Raw genomic sequence first — 20,149 nt, forward strand, 5'->3', positions numbered from 1 at the left:
AGTTAAACATTAGCACTTGTGACAATTTTGGCATTAAGTGGTCTCATTAAAGTCAGGTTCTCCCTTGTTTATGGCAAGCAGGGTTAGAAACGCTGAGGCAGCAAGATCTGAGTCTCCTTTTTCAAAACCACACTGTTCCCCAGGTCTGTATTTAACTGATGTGGCAATTCTGTAAGGGCTTGAGGAAACCAAGCCCATATCCAGTAATGGGATGGGAGATGCCACGTCTTGTCTTAATTCAGTTTGAGCTGAAGTAGTGCTCAAAAGGCTCTGTCAAAGGTCAGGACTTGTTTGTACCAGGAGCGAACAGGCAACTGGCTTAAGGAAGAGGTACTTGTGTCTAGAAAAACCTGCACCTTAAATGGCTTAGACCGTGTTGGGTAGATGGAAGATGGAAAATAGTTCTTCTAAGCATGGAAAGCTGAGGCACAGCAGATTTTGCCTACACTAATGGAGATGTCTGGAAAAGCTGTCTTAATTTCTGCAGCTGGGGAGTTTTTTTCACAAGATTGTGTTGCAACCCTAAAGCTTTTCTGAAAATCAGTTATCAGTAGGTTACTCTAACTGGTCTCCTTTACACAAGACTTTGTTTATGACTAGCATTATAGTTTGTGGGTTTATGTTAAAACTCTGTATATCAAGTGAAAATGTGAGGAGAGAGATCTTTTGCCATAGTCAGCTGAGAAAGAGGCTGGAGAAGATCAATAGCAGTATGCAACATTTCTGCAAACCTAGAGGCAAGTCCAGGGATGTGGATTTTGGGATTAGGTGAGCAATTAGAGTATTTCCTTCTGCTGAAAACCCTTTGCTCCTCAATGTGAAAAAAACATCTTGCTCTTTCATGTGAAATACGGTGGGCCTTAAGTCCATGACTAGGGCTCCACATAATCATTGTTATGGTAATGCAAAGATAACAGATGTAAAGGAAGAAAACTTGCTTGTAATCAGTTTAAAGGCTATGTCTTCATTACTAAAGAATTAGAAGTTATTTAGTTCTTATGTAACAACCACACAGAAAGAATTAGAATTTGTATCTGGAACTATACAAGCATTTGACTACTTTTTTTTTTTTCCATTCCAGGAGGAAAAAAAAAATTATCTTTTTTTCCTTAAATAGGATTATTTTTTGAAAGGTTAACATGTTAAAGAAATAAGGATATTGAAGGCATGTTATGAAAACCTAAGCAAAAATATTTTTTTAAAAGGAGTCAAAAATCTTCTCACAGCGTAAGGTCCACTGCTAGACTATGTCAAAGAAAACAGAGGTAGTTCACAGCCTGACCATGCTGTGGCACACCAGACTGACCAAAGCTGTGTCAAGAGGGGTCTGGCAAGTTAAAATGAAGTGATTCTATTGAGCACTACCAAAATGATTTTTTTATTATTATTATTATTTTCCCTATTAGACAGAAATATTTAGAGGAAATTAAAACTTCTCATGGGAAATTGACAGAACTGTAACTTCCCTCCAAAACATTTCAATGAAAAATCCTCAAAGGAAGAACATTACTTAACTTCTGTGGTTATGAACATAATTTGGTCTTCCAATATATTGTGCTAATAGTTACTTCTTTTGTAAAAATGTATCCTGCAAGTAGGATGTAGAAACAATTTTAAGTGGAGAGTAGGTAATATATTGGTTTAATTGAGAGGATAATTTTAGATGACTCATAAGACAGTTGGCCAGACTGTAATAAACATAGCTTGGAAAAATGACAACGATATTTCTCTAGTTTCCCCTCTCCAGTGGTTTAAGGAACAAATCTTCAAAACAAAACATCCTTTAGAAATGAGACTGAAATAGAAAGATACCATCTATTGAAGTCTCAGAATAGGGTGAAATGATAGAAGCAGCAGAGGGATGTGATCTCTGAAAGCTCCAGCCTTGTGGGGAAAAAAGAATCATGAGCGTCTGATATTTTCACTTTGAAGCTAGGAAGTTGTCCCAAATACTATTGAAAATCTAACTGGTTAAAGTAGATTTTGTTAAAACTGTGTGCAGAAAACAGAATACATTTGCTGTTGTTGGCAGTCCAGTCTCCCTGCTTTGGAGTCTGAAATCCTAAAACCGAAAGACTGTGAGATAAGATGCCCTCAGCCACTCCATCCAGCCCCAGCTCTTGTTCATGTTTGAGGTAGCCCTCACCAGCCCTTCGCTTCAGCCACCCTCACAGCAGTACGGTGACACTCCTGAAGAGGCACCAAGCTGCACCTGAGCCTGCAAGATCACTCCCCAAAAAGCAGCAGACAGGCACACATGCTTTTTGGATTGGCTTCCCTTTGGTTTTTCTCCCATTGCATAGAGTCATATTCATCTTTCTTGCTAGATCTGCTTTTATCCATTTCTTGTTGTTGACTCTTTTGGGAATGGGGTTCTTGACTTCCCTGGTAGCAGTTTAATCGGACAGATTGGCAGCTCATGTAGCTGCACATCAGAGCTTCCCTGTCAGGACAAGAGGAGTCTGCACACACAGAAATCTTAGTTCAAAGGTGCAAAAAAGAGAGAAGAGAAGGGAGGGAAAGTATGAGAGACAGAAAGGAAGCATTCTCTTTATAACAAACTGGAAGAAGATAAACTCTTCTTAAAACCAGGCTATAAAGCAAAATGTAAATAATAAAGGCTGCAAAGTATTTTTAAAACTGATAGGCTTCGTCTTAGAAAAAATTTTCCTAGGTGAGTGCCATGAGTTTCGCTACATATGCTGCATTGTTCTGTCCTTTAATTTAAAATGGGATTTAACAGATTTCAAACAAACACAGTATACATGAACAGATGCATGTATACATGATGGTTTCTCATAACTTCGTATATTATAACTATTAAGAATACCTTCAAGACCTTAAGAACATTTGCTTTCCTGGAGCTATTTTCAAATGGTTTCTCCATATAAAGCTTGAGAATGAAGGCAGTTCTGCAAATGGTAACTAAATACACAAACATGTATGGATATTATACTTTTACTAGCATATATCTGTCTCCATTGCAAAAGCTGAATAGTTTATCTGCAATGCTTAATTCAGCCAAACTGATCTGTCTAACCTACAAACTCACTGCATTCTTAAAAGTATGAAAATGAACTGCTCGCTAAATGGGAATTGCTCCAGGAATTCAACATGATGCTGATACCCATTTTTAATTTATTAATTGAACTTAATTCTCTTGCAAGTATTTAGCTGGCAAACAGATCTTTTTGTAGCAATGATAATTACTGACTAGGGATAATCTGGCTGTTCCTGCAGTTCCCTCCTAGGAATATACATGGAATCATCTGGTTCACTAAATTTTGATCAGATGCCAGGATGAGTTAGTGTATAGTTGAATATCTTGCAGATTAATAAAAAGCATACACATCCTGCTTCCATGTGCAAAATACTTGCAGTGAAAATGTATGTGAGGAAAATAAAGTATTGGAAAAATAAAGTCATCTGGTGCATGAACAGCAAAGCATGTTGAAAAATTGTGTCTGCCCTGAAATGGGCATAAAACAAACAAAACTCCTCCCTATAATACTAATTTCTTCCAGTTACTTTAGTTCAAGAAATATATTCCATTTTTTTTCTTCTCCTCCACTGAAATGTAGTTTACAAATTGTAGAAGGAAGAGCTGGTTTGGAATGAATAATTGAACCATTACATTTTCATTCCCGTAAGACAGAAACAGGAATTTTTTTTCCTAAACAAAACACTTGAGTGTAAGTTTTGTCTCCTGCAAGAGTACATTAAAAAAATGCATGAATCTGGGGAAAGTTTAGATTTAGAGACAGGGACATTCTTCAGTGAAAAACATTAAGTTGGAAAACGTTAAATCTGAAAAGTTTCAGCCAGCTCTAGTGAACAGGGTCCAAAGGCAACTTCAATCAATGTATTACTGAAGAAAAGCCATAAATGGTATAATGTAATCCTGAAGTAAAATTTAAATGACAGCCCTAAGGCACGAAACAAGATTGAGTTACAATTATAAAATCAGGCTGTCAATATTTTGATCCTCCAACAATGCAAGTTTACTGAAGAAAATTTCAGTCAGTCTCCAATTTCACACATCATTGGAAACAGTAACAAACATGTAGCAGATAAGAAACACTTGATGTACTAATGCACTAAAATGTAAGCTGAAAGGAGCAATGAGACAATTGTCCATAGTCAACTAAAATTGAGATCCTATTAATGTGCACGTCTGAGTAATATTCTTAGCTGTTGATAATGGGCAATAGTAATCTATAAATTTCTATTACCATTAAGACTTTAAAATTTGAACATAATGGGATTTTTCAAGAGGGCCCACTCTCAAAACAGTCTTTATTCCTTTTTTTGCACTGTTTCGTTTATATTGTTGTATACCTGTGTAACATCATTAACATCACTCGACTTGTTCATCTTCTGTAGAACTGAGAAAAGGATCTGTAAATCTGTTTAGATGAAAATGTCTTGAATGCGAGTGCTTTATTCAGTAAAATATCCAGGGTCACAGGTCAAGAAATATTTGTTCTTCTCACAGATCAGAGGAGGGTATTGCAAGCTGACCTGTGCTGGCCCATCAATTGATGTTGGCTTTGGCTTCAAGAAACTTGCAAAGTAATGCAAATGTATATGTGTGTATGTGTATATATCTCTGCTGTCTTAGTTCAGTCTCAAGGGCTGTCACATCGCTGAAGCTGCCAACAAGGAAGTCAATATTCGTGTGGGTATCCACTTGCTGCCTCATTTCTCTGTGCCTACCACACTTAAGCAACACTTTGAAGAATTTTTCATCATTGCTGACCTTAACAGAATTCATACATAAAAGGAGAAAACTCAGTATCTCGCTACTTTTTAGCTCTGTTCTGAATTTCGTGCGTTCGATGTTGACTCAGAAAGTTATTGAATTAAAGAGCACAAGATTTCGAAAGTCAAATGAAAACTTGACATAGTTTTCCTTTCCAGCTACCACTATCGTTCTGTGTACTCCAAATATTCTCGATTTATTAATGGTGAATCTGGGGGAAGATTAAAAGTGCTGCAATAGCTGGCCAAAAAATGCCTAGTTTTAAAAATGTAGCTTTAGTTTGAATTCGCCAGTTGGAGTGTAGCATATATTTGTGAAATACACATTGACAATATAAACAAATATTTCTTCTCCTCCTCCAAAAAGCCACTCTTACAATATCCATTCTCATATTCAGATATTCAATGCCACATTTTCTGAATATTCATCTGGAGAGAATTTCAGATTTTATTCATAATATAAGATTTGTTCTTTCCTTTCCTGAACCATTTTCCTTGACCTGTGACCCAACACTCTATCAAATTGAATTTCCATTTGTGTTAGGAAAGGAATGTTTTTACATCTTGTGTTACTTGTATTGATAAAAGCTGAATTCTGTGTTATCTTGCAGTCTTTCAACCTATCATACTGTCACATTATGAACTAGATTGTCGTGGTATCTCTGGGAGAGCTCTATAAGGCAACTTGATGAAAAAGTAATATGGCAATGAGCAATGCTCAACTGGCTTCTCAGCTGCTGAGCCTCTTGCCACAGAGGGTTTGAGCAGATTTAAAAGGGATTTAGTACCCTATGGACAGGCGAAAAACGTGTTACATTCCTAAAACCTGATTTAAGGGGGTTTGAGCACTTCCCACCCACTTGAAAAGCTGTTGACCTGCTGTTGTCCCTTATGAATGGGACCTTACTAGAGTAACAGTGAAATAAAAGAGGGAGGTTTTGAATCGGGTTGAATATTTCAGAGGGGTTACTTTTATGAGAGACTTCTCACCTCTTCAGCTGTAGAGTTAAAACTCTGCATTCATGCTGTCCCTGCTACTATGAATCGTAACAAAGTAGTTATTGTATGCGCTATAATTGGATGGTAGAATCAGATACGTGCCTGCATATCAGTAGCTTTACTTATGCATATATTACCTTAAACCAATGATCAATGCTGGTTTGCACTGAGTCCCTTGTTTTTTAATTGGAGTAAAGAAAGTGGACAGATGGGGGCAGTAACTTTTCAAATTAACACTGTAACTTTCTAATGACCTAAAAAAACTAATTCAGAGATTCATTAAAGCTAATAGTACACCTATCTTTATTCAGGAAAGCAATTAACCAGTTTAGAGATTAACATGTCCCTAAATGTTCTTCTAAATCAGAGTATACGAATCATAGAGATTAGTAATTGTCACTCTGGATTAGGCGATGGATTACAAATTAGAAAAAAAGATACTTGGTTGGTAGGGTTATGTCAAGAAAAGGAAATTATGCTATTTGATTGATGCACCCAATTAAAACTGTCTGAAAGGGCTCAAATTTAATCATAGACACAGTGAAGTGCTCACAAATGGTCTAAAGAGCAATAATTGTTCATACAAATTATTTAGAAGAAATTTTGTTGAACAAATATGCTGGAGAAAATTTAAACTATTCACGGTCAGTTCTGGAGTAGAACTGCCAAAACTCATTAAATTATTCACTAACCATCATTTGTTCAGCTCAGTGTATTACAAAAGTTATTGATTAGGTAGTTTATAGTAGTTGGATGTATTTACGGAAGTGTGTTTCTTTTCCCTCCTGTTAGTTTGTAGTACGTTGGTTTTTTTCAAAAATTGCAGAGGGATTAAGTTATGCATTATTTATAACATATGCTTAGCACTCAGATAGTAAGCTAATGCAGATAGCACAGTTAGAAGAAGTCTCTAACCTTTTCAATATTGCATTTCGCTTTTCCAAAATGAACAGCCTTTGCCTGAATAATATATTGTAGATAATGACAGAAAAGCCAAGCAAAATACCAAGTCATAATATATATGAAAGACTAAAAGCTTTCTGGTGGATATCTATCAAATTCTTTCTTGTTTGAAAAGTGTGTTTGGTTTGGGTTTTTTTTTCCCTTTTTCCTCTCTCTACTTCAGTACAGCAGAACTTTCCCCAAGTGGAATTCAATAGCTTATTACCCTACAGTAGCACAAATTCTTGATTTCTGAGACTGGGTGATATTGCATATAATATGTCATAAATACTTGAAAGTCAGTTTAGCATCTACAGGGGAAGACAACTTGTCATTAATGTATTAATCTTTGTAGCAGGTGATCAGAAGATACTTTCCACAGTTGACTGACAGAGACAAAAAATGTCTCTTTAACTCTGAACTTCAAGTGTTTGGGAGGAAACTTCCTCTAGGACAGAGCAGATGTACAGCCCCCTTTGATCCCCAGGCTGAACTCTTGAGTGAAGTTGAAGGAAGAACCTGCCGGGGTAGCTGCACTGCAGTGGTGGCAACACTGGCATTGCTTTTGAAGCATGACACTGCATTTTGTCACAGGGGTGGGAGATCAACTTCCAGCAACACAGAAGACAAAATGTAAATCCAGATTTCAAAATGTACAAAGATGCGGAATTCCTGCAGCACTTGCTGAGATCAGGGAGGGGACAGAAGTGTGGCAAAAGATCTCATCCAACTTACTTGCAGGTTAGCCTCTTCTAAAAGTGGAGAGAAAAATATGGCAAAGAATATTCAACCTTTAATTACACTGACTTGAAATATATTTTTAAATCTCTTGGAAGGAATAGGAGAGTTTAAGACTAGAAAGCATGACTCTAATAGTTACCTGTACTTTATAAATGCAGGCTTAATATTTATGTGCTGTTTTACTATGCCCCTAATCTCCAAAGCCTCCCTAACTTTATCATAATGTTATGTCTGGATTTGGCCCATATGTGAAACCAAAAGTAGAAAAATTCCTTTAGACTGTGGAAGAAAACTCAGACTGTGGGTGTGGATATATAATAATAACCTTATCTATGACTGTGATATTAAATATCCACCAGTAAAGCATTTGCGTGGCTGCGGATCTTCAAGCAAGATGTGCGAATGTAAGCGCTAGACTATACTGTTCCTGACAAACTGTGACTGTCTGCTCAGCAAACATGTATTGTCACAACAGTAATCTGCAAAATAATTGAGGCTAATTTCAGTATAACTTCTGGGAGCTTCTGTGTCATCAGCCACATATGCTTGATGACTAATTCTAACATATGCTAACATATAAAATGCCTAATGCTTTAATCCTAAAAGATTTTAAAGCTTTTATTTTCTATAGCTACTGCAGGCTGACAAGAAACACTGTGGCTGCAATGGGGAGAGTATTAGGCACTGGTCTAAGGAGGCAAAGAGGGGCTGGAGAAAGGTAATGACTAGAAACGAGGAAATTCATGACCCTTTCTAGGCCTAAGGGTTCATGTCCGTTTTCTGGTTGCCTTGTGAGGGCTATTATATTGTAACACTAAACCCTTTTTCATCACTGGCCTAAAACAACAAATGTTTGAGTATTGCAGATTATTTAGACAATTGCTTCCTAGTTCGTAACTGCTCAAACACCAGCCACAAGGAAAATGCAAAGTAATGCTCACCCAACTGGAGCATCTGATCAACAAGGCTTATGTTTGAGATTTAGCATCTAGAATTTGGGTTGCTTTCAAAGTAGTTGCAGGAATTAAGCAGAAGTGATTTGTAATGAGGAACTGCAATTGGTTCCTTGTTCCCTGGCAAACTGAAAAAGACACAAAATCAATCAAAACTTGGTGTAAATTATTCATCTGACTTTACTATGAGTTTAGCAAAAAACCCAACCTGGCAGCTATAAAAGGCCCTTCGTTCTGAGGGGCAGCAGCGCCCAGCTCAGGACCCCAGAAACCAAACAGTGCTGTAGAAAGCACTGCTGAGCAGCCTCTTCCAGTTTGTGTCTCAGGTCCCTTTGTTCTAGCCACCTTCCTGCTAGATGTTTGCAATTTTCCGGGCCCTGCAGGGAATACGGCGGTGTATTTAAATGTGGGGAAAAGAGCTAGTGCAGGTAACATCAATGCTTCACACCCAGTCTTAAAATCTGCGGTACCATTTTGGATTAAGAGAACGATGAATCTTTCAGATGAAGAAACGTTCAAATCCTGGAGCAATACGCCAGCGAGACGGCAGTATAATGAACTCTTCAGAGGTGGTTTTTCAGCTGGTGTAAATTGGCACAGTGTCAATGGAGCCCACAAAAAACCTAGCCATGGCTTTATATAAATATACAATAATGATCTCTCCCTCTTCTGTTGGGAAGCTTTTATCCTCAAAAGCTATGTTTCACAGGGATTATCTTGACCATTTTTTCCCCATTTTAAGATATAGGCTCTGGCCTCTATATTTAACTGTAGCATTTTCTATCAGAAAATAAGGCAGTACTTTCTAAGGGTATCTCATGCACTGAAGTTGGCTGTCAAAGCTACTCATGCTGCCTTGGGTAATTGGCTACTCACAAATCTTTATCTAAAGTATAAAGGTAAATAACTATTAAAACCCCTAACCTAAACTGAAGCAGTAAATTATCCCACAAATTCCTTTTACTGCTCTGTTTTGCTTGGATTTACTCAAGCTATAAATCAGAGCTGAACAAGAAGTTTGCAGAGTGATGGCCGCAAGGATCTTTATGAGGTCTATAGCCATAAATGTCAAAGCTGAAGAGGCTGAACCACTAACCGTCTGAGCTCTCCTCGCCATGTAGTTCGCATGCTCGCTCACTTCTGCCAGTTTCCTCAGTGTTACATGAAAGGGATTCCACCTCACTTTCTAAAAACTTGTATAATTGTTTGGGGTTTAGTTTTTAAAGGGGGGAGGAAGTTGATGGGTCCCCAGCCTTCTCTGCAGCGAGCAGTGGTTAGAGCAACCACTCAAGCCACAGGAAGGCAGGATTTGGCTTCCTCTTGGGCCCATGTGGTTTGGACTCACGTGCCCAGGAAAGTGCTGGGGAGCAGGGCTGTTAAAGAAATCAAAGTTTCATGGACCAGGAAGAGCTAAGGAAATGATGGCTGAAAGAAGAATTGTGCGGAGGTTTCAAGAAATAATTCTTGGATCAGGGACTGAAAGTCAGGACAAGGGAGGGGGCCTTGCTGGACTGAGCCTCCTGTCTCCTAATGAACATTTACAGGGATCGTCGTGTCCCCCAAACTCTTAAACCTAGGGGAAGCAAACATTTATGTTTTAAATAATTTGGCACAGCTAATTTAGTGGTTCTGACTCTGAAAGCTGCTGTTTTACTTTACCACTCAGTAAGCTTGGTCCTTGCCCATCGTGAGTCAGATTAAAATCCATGTCCTGGAGTCTGATGAACCAAGTGATAAAATCCTGGGGCAATAGGGATTGACTTGTAAAGTTAACTGTAGCTCCTGGGTGCTGTTTCAACCTGCAAGGCAGAGGAAGTTATGAAATAAAGCTTTGCTTATCTCTGTCTGGCTTCCTGTCCTTACTGCCGCTGGCTAAATGTACTGGTCTAGTGGAGATATGCTGCACAAGTAACATCACGGGCTATGTTATTTATTCACCTCTGCGTCCAATTCTCAAATCTGCAACAGTCCTATAAATGTGTGGCGTGGCTTTTGTCTGAATAAAATGTATTGATTTCTTTATCTGAGTACTGTAGAATTGTACAATACAACCCTGCCAAGATTTACAGCACCTGGCTCAATAGCTGAATTGAGGATAGTTGCAGGTAGGAGTAAGTCCTTGTTGGAATATTCCTGCATTTTTTAAATACTGTGTTGTACCTCTCTGTTACAGAAGTAGGTCAAGGAGTTTGTTTTCTGGCATTTCCCCCTCTGTATCTATCTGTTATATCTTTGCAGTCAAACTCTTCTTTAAAGTACATGCCAATTAAAAATTCAGGTCTTTTGTTTTTATACTACACCAACATTTGGAAAACAGGGTTTGGGGATTAAGTCCTGAATATATATTTCAATAATGTCACTTGAAGGCAAACTTCAGAAAACTCATGTTTTTCTGGACCTGGAGTGCCTTTTTCTTTACTGCTGCTGTTCTGTAAATGCCGTTTTTTTACTTTTGTCTTGCAGTTAAACAAAACGTTAACATTTATACTAGTAATAGCAGATTCTTAGGGAAATTCACCTAATTTTGCTAACAAACATTTTGTGATGCTCACAGAGAGGATAAAATAACTGCATCTTCCCATTTATATGCTAGGGTTGGATTTTGCCTCCCAGTATTCTAAATATCCTCAGAGGGATACTATGTTCTAGATTTCAGTGAAATTATGACACTGGCTCTTTCAAACCTGTTTCACGCCAGTTTATAGTCTTTCTTTTCGCTAATTTGGAACAGTCTAGACCATGGCTCCTGATCTTGGTCACCATCTCCAAATTCTTCTGTGATGTAAGTATGAGTGTTTATTTGTTCATGTCTCTCCCATGCCATATATATGCTGTATAATGTATAGCATTATATTACTTTTGAGCATAAACTATGGCAAGTTACTATAGCTAAAGCATGACAAGGAGTAGCTGGTATTTAACTTCCTCACATTCCTCTGTCCTAAATGTAGAAAAGCTAAAACCTTTTGTACACTATCTTTCCCTGTCTGTCAAGTACTTTTGGCTTAGGTTCTGCATTTTTCCTTTTGTTTGGGTGTTGAATCCCCTTACACGCCAAGCCTGGTCAATCTGTATGATCTGTTGTTTCTGCTAGCTGTAGTCCCTCATACAGATTTCTCAGAAATTCTCGAGCAATACCCTGTATAAAGCTGATGCCCATCAACACCTGAAACGTGTTGCCCTTCTTTCTTGAGTCATTGTCCTGGTTTTGGCTGGGATAGAGTTAATTTTCTTCCTAGTAGCTGGTATAGTGCTGTGTTTTGGATTTCTGTTGATAACACACAGATGTTTTAGTCGCTGCTGAGCAGTGCTTACACTAAGTCAAGGACTTTTCAGTTTCTCATGCTGCCCTGCCAGCGAGGAGGCTGGGGGTGCACAAGAAGTTGGGAGGGGACGCAGCCAGCGCAGCTGACCCAAACTGGCCAAAGGGGTATTCCACACCATGTGACATCATGCCCAGTATGTAAAATGGGGGGCGTTGGCTGGGGGGCACCGTGGCTCAGGCATTGGCTAGGCATCGGTCAGCGGGTGTATTACATGTCACTTGTTTTGTATATTCTAGTAGTAGTAGCAGCAGTAGTATTTTCCCTTCCTTTTCTCTCCTATTGACCTGTCTTTATCTCAACCCACAAGTTTTACTTTTTTTTCCCCTGATTCTCTCCCCCTTCCCACTGCGGGGGGGGGAGGGCAGTGAGCGAGCGGCTGCGTGGTGCTTAGTTGCTGGCTGGGGTTAAACCATGACAGTTATAAATACTTTTCAAAGCCATTTTGCCATTTATTTTCCCTACGTGCTTGTTCCACTACAGATCTGCTATTTGCCCTGTTCTCCAAGTCACTTCAGGTGGAGCTTTTGCTCTCACAGCTCAAATATCAGCAAAGCAGTCATATGCTGTGGTCTCAGTCTCCAGCTCTGTTACAAAGTCCTCTATGAACTTGGCCAAATGACTTCATCTTTCAGTGTCCCATTTGTAAGCTGTGAAATGGCATCTGACAAATGGAAGACTCTTTTTTATCATTGTGCTTTTTACCTTTTCAAAACAGCGTGTGTTACCTTTGCTAAATTATAAGCTGGGGTTTATCTGTTTAAAAACAGTAGCCATGGTTGTGACCTTCAAATTCTGCTGTAATACAGTGCAGTGGGACAGGTCAAAACTGCTCACTGTTTTTGCAGAATTCCCTGTAAATTTAACTCCTACATTCACTTCCTTGGGTTATTTTTTATTTTCTTTTATTTGTTTTTCATGAATGATAAAACTAATGGAAATCATATCCAGGCATTCTGTGGATTGCTGCTACTGCCACCACGCTGCAGCTTCACTGGACAGTGCTGTACGTCTCTGCTCCCCACCGTTCAATTCAGAGTATTCACAGGTGTGCTGAACAGAACGTGGTGTTGTCAGAAAGAGAGGTAAGTCACAACCAGCTGTCTGTGCCATAGTTCCCATCTGAAAAGCGAGTAGAAAATTGTTTCTTCGCCCTATTCTTTGATAGAATTGCAAATGTTTGAGATTTGGGCAGGGATGTGTTTGCTTGTGATGGTTTCACAGAGAGGCTTGTGCCCATACAGGACTGTAGGAGGAAGACTCCCTCACTCTGTCTTAATGCAGTCCCTGCACAATGGGTGGTTGAAAATCCCTCACTGCTTTATATCCTATCTAAAACTAGTTTTATTTATTTTTAATTTAGCCCCTTTATGGCAGCAGCTGGTGCTATTTGTGGCCATGCATTACCTTTTTAGCTCACTCTCTCCTGGATTTAAATTGACTTCTCTTTCTTTGGCACTTGCATATTTTTCAGCAAGCCCTATTTACCTGTCATCCCAGAGCATGCGCTGGAATGGACCAGGTTCAGCTCCCTGAATAGGGGAGCAGCCATCTGCTGGGCACAGAAAGTGGCATGTAGGCTTGGGAGCTCTTGAGGGAGACTTCAGTGTTTACATCAAAGAGTCTATCTAGCCTCACCTTCCTTAAAAGAATTAATTTAACAATTGCTATGTAGAAGGACGTTTTGAGCAACTCTTAAAGGCCGGTTAGGGTGAGGTGATACCTTTTTTTGTTTCTGTAGAAGTATCAGGAATGCTGTTACATCCTTTTCCCTGTAAACACGTACCGAGTGTTGGATGCTGACTTGTGACACTTGATCCCACAGCCTCTGCCGAGTTGTTTTAAGGCAATGCCCGTGTGGACACATCCAGTATAGAGGAGAAAACGTACTCTGGCTCCTCAGATTGAGGTAGAGACTGGCTCACAAGTAACCATGGCAACCAAGCTGTCACTGTGAGCATCAAGACATTTACATACCAAAAAATAAAAAAGCCCAAATACAGTACAACATACATTAACACTCTGGCTCATCTGGGGATCTGTCCCTCGGTTTTGTTCCTTATGGATATTGACAGCTGTGGCTATCACATGTAGGTAGGAATATTTTTCCCTGCTCTATCTACTGTGGCAGCAGCAAAAATTGTTCCTGGTGGTAAAAGTAATGGCTTTCAATTAAAAGGGGATATTTGAAATTCAAGTTGGAGACACACTGAAGACAATTTTGTATTCACCTTAAAAAGTTTCATCTATCACACACTTCCAAAAACAGTGTGCTCACATCAATATTTATAACATTCAGCTCTGTGTTTTCACAAAAGAGCCATTAATACAGCATATCAACTCTGGTGACAAGTTACATTTTATTGCTGTCAACAAACAAAGATGTTCTTTCTTTCTCTGCAAACTCCTCTTTTTTTCTTTTTTTTAATCAACCATTAGGTTTGAGTTTTGAAGGGTATGTGTAGATGTGCTTTCCAATATTCTCTAGAAGGCTACTAGAGAGATAACAGAGTGAGCTTATGGAAGACACTGATTAGTATTTTCCTATGAGATTAAATAAAGGTTTGGGGGCAGGTTCTTTGCTCGGGATGGAGTTAATCCAATTTCTAAAGAGGACCAGGGAACCAGTACCCCTGTTCAGGGGTGGAGGGGGGAAAGTGTCTGAAATAAATATTTAATTTTTAAAACACCTCAGAATATTGATCACTGCGCCATTGTTCCAATTTAAATGAATTTGTACTTTTTACTAATGTAAAGGGGACACGGAACAGATCTAAGTTGTAATACTTATTAATCTCCTGTCAGCATATCATGTTATGTGATTTAGGCACTTCATGCTTTCAGTTATCACTGTCTTGCTCAGCAGGTGTCATTGATGAGCATTGTCTCCTGAGAGCAGGTCAGCTCTGCTGCAACACCTTACACCTCTCTTCACCTCTCACCTCTGCAACTTTTGCACAAGATCTTATAGGACTCCTCTGTCAAAAACACTGGCAGCACCTCACTGACTTCAGAGTTTGGATCCACTGTATGAACAATGTCACTGCTTATTTTTCTTCCCATGCTAATTAGTCTCCTGGGAAGATTATCAGTGTGTATGGAAGTACGAAATTTGATATAAGTGGCTCTACAAATCAGTTTGAAAAACTGATATAGCGCCTGCCACTATTCCTTACTATGTACTCAGAGGCTTGGTGGGACCGCGGGAAATACACCTCCAGGACAGACTGCACCACCATGTTCAGTTACGTTTTACTTTTTCTGCCAACAGTATTTATTTCTGCACGTGAAGCAAAGGGGTGGTTGGTTTGCTTCATCGCTCATGTTGCCAAAATGATCATGTTGGTTTTTTCCAGGTCTGTCTCTCATGATCTCGGATGGGACGGCAGAATTCAAGCTCGCTGTGTAATTTCACTTTTTGTTTGAGCCATTTTTGAACCTGGGAGGAATTGGGGGGGAGGGGGGGGGCAAAAAAAATTTATTTATTTATTTATTTATTTATTTAATTTATTTGGGCAGATCTACCTCTGTGTGTGTGTTGGTTTTGGAGGTGTCTGTGCTCCTCATGGGCAAGCATGCTTTTTGTCTGGTTGCATACTGTACCACCATGAGACTGGTTTTAAGTTCTTTCTTTATCTGAGCACTTTCACTAGATGTTGATCATTATTATCAGATGTTAAATCCATTTTCAGTAGCAGATCCTTTGCTCCCCAGCAGCTCATCAGAAAAAAATACTTTCTTGTATCTATCTTGTCCTGTTCCGGTAAAACCAGGGGGATTGTTGCCATTGGCTCTAGTGAGGTCCAGATGCAGATTTGTGCTTTTAAGGACACAGGTATCTCAGTATCTTTCAGCTTTAAAATGCAAAGAAGAAGAGGCCACAAATGCAGCCAAGTTCTGTAAGTCCCTGCTCCTGTGGCCTTTTGTTTTGTGTCCTCTATCTTGCTGTACTTAGGCTTTTATGTATATTTAGAGTACCTTTCAGATTTGTTATCCTGGGAATATTTCTGAGCCTCTGTTGAATTTTTGAGCTGATTACACACCCATTTCTCTAAAAGAAGAAAGTTTCCTCTTTGGTGCTTTGCCAGATTCTATTTAATTGTTCTTTATTAAGATCAGCCCCAGCCACAAGATAACCCTCAAAGATGCCACAATCCATCTCCACCAAGACACATCACATGGCTTGGAAAGAACCTGCTGTAAAGTTCCATCAGGTAAAACTCTCTCAAAGTTTGGGAGAACCAGCCTACAGTTCAGTTTCAACTAACGTCATGAGGTGCAGGATAGGATGTTTGTCAAAATTCATCAGAAGGTTCAGGTTTGCTCAGATCCAAGGTATTTATTTGGACATATCTCAAGTTTTAGAGGTAGATCAGATAGCCAAGATTTTCTAGACTTAGATTTTCCAAAGAAAGGGACAGAGGGGGAATTGCAGGGGAGGATTTCATATATTTGAAACACTGCAAGTTGCAGTTAAGATAAATGCAAGGTGGTCTCCTTCTTGTGGTAAAACAGCTCACGCTTTTAATTTTCTATTAATTTAATTTTCTCCATCATTCTGTTATGTGGTACATTTTGCATATCATTTGGAAAACAAGTGGAGAAATGAAAACATACCCAGACATCAACAAAACTATTCTGACAGCTACACTGATAGGAAAAATAATCACTCTCAGCTGTGCTAACTCATGTGACTATCTCATTCGAAAGTCATCACTTTGAGTCTCTCTGCAAATTATGCATAGAGCTATGACCAGACTAGGGAAAACAAAAATCAGGAATAAGATTTAAATCCGGAACTCTTTTCACAATTCTCACCAAAACCCAAGATTCAAAAGCTGTCTATATACAAACTATGGAGCATTTGTAATTTGTGTAGCCTGGAGACCTAACAAAAAATATGAGCTGTCATTCTAGCTAGCACAGATTGAAGGTACCTCAGCAGTTCAGGGCCTGTGGGACAATGTAATCCAACTCCAGTTGACTTTAAATAAGGAGCCAGCAACCTCCCTAAAATGCAGTTGAAATCCCAGCTTTACTGAGGTCAATAATAAAAACTACCACTGAATTTAAAGGGACTGGGATTGTGTAGTCAGTGCCCAGTATGTTGAGACTCATGAATCAAGAAAACAGCAAGGGGAATTGCTTTCAAAATTTTTCGTTGCATACTTTCAGTTTTACGGAGCAAACATACTTGAGGGATGTTGTAGCTATGAACTTCAACTAGATCTACCATTGACTATTTTGGCTATCAGTGTGGAAAAAAGGCAATTTGAAGTAAGCTACCAAAAAAGTAATTTTGAAGATTGGGTTTTTTATGTCTTGCTTTAAAAATGAGAGTGGCTCAAGCTTTGATTCTGGTGGCAAATCCATTTCCACGTCCCAAATGGCAATGCCAGCATGGTAGTTAGACCATGAAGGACAATACTATTAAGGTATATGTGGGTGGAGAAAAATAAGCAGATTGCAATAATCAACCTGTAGCATCGTAAGTGAATCTAGTTTCCTTGGCAACTTCTAGTGTGTAGTCTGTGTATCACTGAGAATTTTACTTGTAAGCAAGTGGACAGTAGGTACTTATTTGAGATTAAAGTGCTTTTGAGTGAGGCCAGTGAAAAACTTTTGATCAGATCTCTTTTACGCGTGGTTTTTTGTTCTTCTCATTGAACTCTTTCTGTGTTATTGTTTTTGCTGGTATGAGGTGGGTATTACACAGTTAAGTGCTATGGATGCATTTGTTGCTACTGTTAAAGTAAATCATAACCACTTCATATGATGACATGGTGCTGCTCGCTGTGCCTTTGGCAGCAGCTGTGTTTCATGCTCTAACTCTTCTTGGTTTGGGGAAAACAGGAGGACCGATGGCTGAGCAACTGCACCAGTGTGTGGGACACACGGAAAGGGAAGCCCAGCCCCAAGTGCTCATGCTGCAGCACCTGCGGCCAGAATACATCTTTCATTTGCCTTGTTTCCTGTGTGGTCATTTTTTTCTTCTGGGAAATGGAATGGTCATTAAGTTGTGTTCGTTGAATAGTTACAGCAAAAGCATTTTTGGTTAAAAATATCTCCCCACCCCAAAATAGAATCATAGAATCATTTAGGTTGGAAAAGACCTTCAAGATCATCAAGTCCAACCATCAACCATGCCCACTACACCATGTCCTGAAGTGTCTTGTCTACGTGCTTTTTGAATACCTCCAGGGATGGTGACTCCACCAGTTCCCTGGGCAGCCTGTTCCAATGTCTGACAACCCTTTCAGTAAAGAAATTTTTCCTAACATCCAATCTAAACCTCCCCTGCTGCAACTTGAGGCCATTTCCTCTCATCCTATCACTAGTTACTTGATAGAAGAGACCAGTACCCACCTCACTACCACCTACTTTCAGGTAGTTGTAGAGAGCGATAAGGTCTCCCCTCAGCCTCCTTTTCACCAGACTAAACAACCCCAGTTCCCTCAGCTGCTCCTCATAAGACTTGTGCTCCAGGCCCCTCACCAACTTGGTTGCCCTTCTCTGAACACGCTCCAGCACTTCAATGTCTTTCCTGTAGTGAGGGACCCAAAACTGAACACAGTACTCGAGGTGTGGCCTCACCAGTGCCAAATACAGGGGAACAATCACTTCCCTGCTCCTGCTGGCCACACTATTTCTGATACAGGCCAGGATGCCGTTGGCCTTCTTGGCCACCTGGGCACACTGCTGGCTCATATTCAGCCGGCTGTCAACCAGCACCTCCAGGTCTTTCTCTGCTGGGCGGCTTTCCAGCCACTCTTCCCCAAGCCTGTAGTGCTGCATGGGGTCGCTGTGACTGAAGTGCAGGACCTGGCACTTGGCCTTGTTGAACCTCATACAATTGGCCTCGGCCCATTGATCCAGCTTGTCCAGATCTCTCTGTAGAGTCTTCCTACCCTTGAGCAGGTCAACCCTGCCTCCCAACTTGGTGTCATCTGCGAACTTGCTGAAGGTGCACTTGATCCTCTCATCCAGATCATTGATCAAGATATTAAACAGAACCGTCCCCAACACTGAGCCCTGGGGAACACCACTCGTGACCTGCTGCCAACTGGATTTAACTCCATTCACCACCACCCTCTGGGCTCAGCCAGCCAGCCAGTTTTTCACCCAGCGAAGAGTGCACTTGTCAAAGCCATGAGCCACCAGCTTCTCGAGGAGTATGCTGTGAGAGACAGTGTCAAAGGCCTTGCTGAAGTCAAGGTAGATAACATCCACAGCCTTTCCCTCATCCACTAGGCAGGTCACCTGGTCATAGAAGGAGATCAGGTTGGTCAAGCAGGACTTGCCTTTCGTAAACCCATGCTGACGGGGCCTGATCCCCTGGTTGTCCTGCACATGCCATGTAAGCACACTCAAGATGAACCGTTCCATAATCTTCCCCAGTACCAAAGTCAAGCTGACAGGCCTGTAGTCCCCCGGATCCTCCCTCTGACCCTTCTTGTAAATGGGAGTCATGCTGGCAAGCCTCCAGTTGTCTGGGACGTCCCCGTTGACCAGGATTGCTGATAGATGATGGAGACTGGCTTGGCAAGCACCTCCACCAGCTCCCTCAGTACTCTTGGATGGATCCCATCTGGTCCCATAGAGTTTGTGGGTGTCCAGACAGTGTAGTAGGTCACTATTTCCTCCTGGATTAAGGGGGCTATATTCTGCCCTTTGTCCTTGCCTTCCAGCTCAGGGGGCAGAGTACCCTGAGGATAACTGGTCTCTCTATTAAAGACTGAGGCAAAGAAGGCATTAAGTACCTCAGCCTTTTCCTCATCTCTGGTGGCTACGTTCCCTTCTGTATCCATTAAAGGATAGATATTCTCCTTGGCTTTCTTTTTATTGTTAACATATTTGTAAAAACATTTTTTGTTGTCTCTTACAATAGTGGCCAGATTGAGTTCTAGCTGAGCTTTTGCCTTTCTCTGCATGACCTAACAAGATCCCTGTACTCCTCCTGAGTTGCCTGCCCTTTCTTCCAGAGATGATAAACTCTCCTTTTTTTTCTTGAGTCCTAGCAAAAGCTCCCTGTTCAGCCAGGCTAGCCATCTTCCTCTGCAGTTTGTCTTCTAGCGCATGGGAATAGCCTGGTCCTGAGCCATTAAGATTTCCTTCTTGAAGACTGCCCATCTTTCCTGGACCCCTTTGCCCTTCAGGACCATCTCCCAAGGGACTTTCTCAACCAGTGTCCTGAAAAGGCCAAAGTTTGCCCTCTGGAAGTCCATCGTGGTGGTTTTGCTGACCACCTTCCTTGCGTCACCAAAAATTGAGAATTCTATCACTTCATGGTCACTGAGCCCAAGACGGCCTCCAACCATCACACCTCCCACCAGTCCTTCCCTGTTTGTAAACAGTAAGTCTAGCAAGGCTCCTCTCCTGGTAGGCTCACCTACCAGCTGTGTCAGGAATTTATCTTCCACACACTCCAGG

Source organism: Haliaeetus albicilla, chromosome 7 (assembly GCF_947461875.1).
Source record: "Haliaeetus albicilla chromosome 7, bHalAlb1.1, whole genome shotgun sequence".
NCBI classification, from domain to species: domain Eukaryota; kingdom Metazoa; phylum Chordata; class Aves; order Accipitriformes; family Accipitridae; genus Haliaeetus; species Haliaeetus albicilla.